This window comes from Triticum dicoccoides, chromosome 6A, assembly GCF_002162155.2.
Source record: "Triticum dicoccoides isolate Atlit2015 ecotype Zavitan chromosome 6A, WEW_v2.0, whole genome shotgun sequence".
NCBI lineage: Eukaryota > Viridiplantae > Streptophyta > Magnoliopsida > Poales > Poaceae > Triticum > Triticum dicoccoides.
The window spans coordinates 208192857-208195108 of NC_041390.1; positions in this window are offsets into that span (position 1 = coordinate 208192857).

Genomic DNA, 2252 nt, shown 5'->3' on the forward strand with positions numbered 1-2252 from the left:
GGCGACTCTGCGGCGGGGACGGGAGGAGCTGGGCGGCGCGGGGGCTCGGGCGAGCGGCGCGGCCGGACGGGCTCGCGCGGGCCCGTTCCGGGTCCGGCGGGCCGCGCGGCAGTGGAGAGGCTGGGTGGACACATGGCGGCTCCTGGTTGGATGGGGCGGCGGCTGTGGACGCGTCCGGCACGGAGTGGACATGTCCGGCGGCGCGGGGAGGAGAGGGACTAGGGTTTGGACCCGAAATTTCGAAGGGGGGGCTTATTTATAGGTGGAGGGAGCTAGAAGAGTCCAAATGAGGTGCAGTTTTCGCCCACACGATCGTGATCCAACGACGAAGAGCATGGAGGGGGTTTAGATGGGCTAGTGGGCTGTTGTGAAGGGGTGCTGAGCTGTAAAGAGAAAGGGTCCGGCGGTTAACGCGGTTAACCGTTTGGGTGTCAAACGACCTCCAAATGGAACGAAATTTGACAGGCGGTCTACCACTGATATACCAAGGACACTCAACAAATCTCGGCCCATTCTGAGAACGTTTTTCTCCCACTCACGAAACAAGATCTAAGAGGTGCAACGGGTGCATGTCAGAGTGTCAGATTTCGAAAAGGACAACGGAGAAAATGACTGAATGCAAGAGACGGACATGAATACAAATGATATCCACATGATGACTTGACAAAGTGCAACACGCAAGAAAATGACATGGCAATGACGGCGAATAACTGGAAGACACCTACCGCATCGGTCTCAGGTGTTACAACTCTCCTCCACTAACAAAAGATCTCGTCCCGAGATCTTAGGAACGAGACAGAAGAGAAAGAGCATGAGGTGAAAAAAAGAATGCAAGAGAGGATATGAACAAAGTCGAGAGCACCCGGGTAAAAAAGAGGAACGATGATTACAACGAGAATCAAAAGCTTGAGGAACAAGGTAGACTCTGAAACCACTCCGGTTAGAAGAAGATAGAAACGGAATAATAACGAAGGAATTTAGGCAGCACTCCGGCTGAACATGGAAGGGATTATAACATGAACTTGGCAAGATTGAATGATACTTGACGAGAGGGACAACACAACGCCTCCAGAAGAATTAGAAGAGTGGAATGAAAGGAATGGAGAAGAAAATGACATCTTCTACCATAATTGAGTTTGAAAAGCATCCTTATGAAGAAGGGTTGAACGAAGTTGTTGGAAAATCAAGAACAAAAGAATAAGCTTGTTGTGGGCTTATGGAAAACCTCTCAAATTATGAGGTGATAACTGACCACAACCGGAAATGTTTGAATAGATGAGAATAACAAAGAAATGCAAAACTCTGCTTCAAAAGAACACGGAGAATTAATTACACTTCGAGACACAAGAGAAAAGATACTTGCGCTCCTCCAACAATAATCTTGGTGAACACTTGAAGAATGAATTAAATCCTGCTGAACCACCATGAAGACTCCGGTGAGAAAAGGATGATGAGATAGAATTGAAGGATGAAAATAATAAGATTAAAGCCTTGCGAAGATTTAGATGGAGCTTTGCGATGAGACAAGCGAGAAAAACTTCGAACTCTGGAAGAGAAAAGATGAATAACTTAGAACCGAGAGATTACTCATCATGAACAATCTTCGAAGCAAGGAATTATTTGGCCATGATGAAATGAGAATAAGAATTACGTTATGCTTATCCTCATCAAATTTACTTGATGAAAAATGGATTTGGCATGCAACTTATTCTTATTGAAAAGAATTGAAGAGAGATATAGTGCAACCTTGAGAAGGTCTACATGAACCACCGGTAGGATTGGAGAGAACGAATGAATTGATATGATAACAAAGGAGAAGGAATGTTGAACAAACCACCATAATAATTGAAATGAATGACGAAAAGAGAATGACTCTCCGGAAAGCATTACAGATGCATGAAGATACTTGAAGGAATTTAGATGCAAAAGCACGAAGAGATCCCGAACTGATTAAAGAATGCTTGAACGAAGCACCGATAGAAATATGGGAATGAACGAAGCTGAAATCTTGGAATGAAGAAATCTTCTAAAATGGAGGCCTCCAGATTATTGAAACAGAAAAACAACTCCTGAAATACTCTGGATGGGTAAGAAAAGAATTCTTGAAGATCGGAACAAAATAAGAGAATAGCAACAAGCTAGCACCACGAATCTCTGAGAGAACGGACAAGATTTAGGGGAAAACTCTTCTTCGGTCTTCAAATTTTGAGAATGACGACGAGGAACAACACCAAAATTGTTGGGATTCTTCG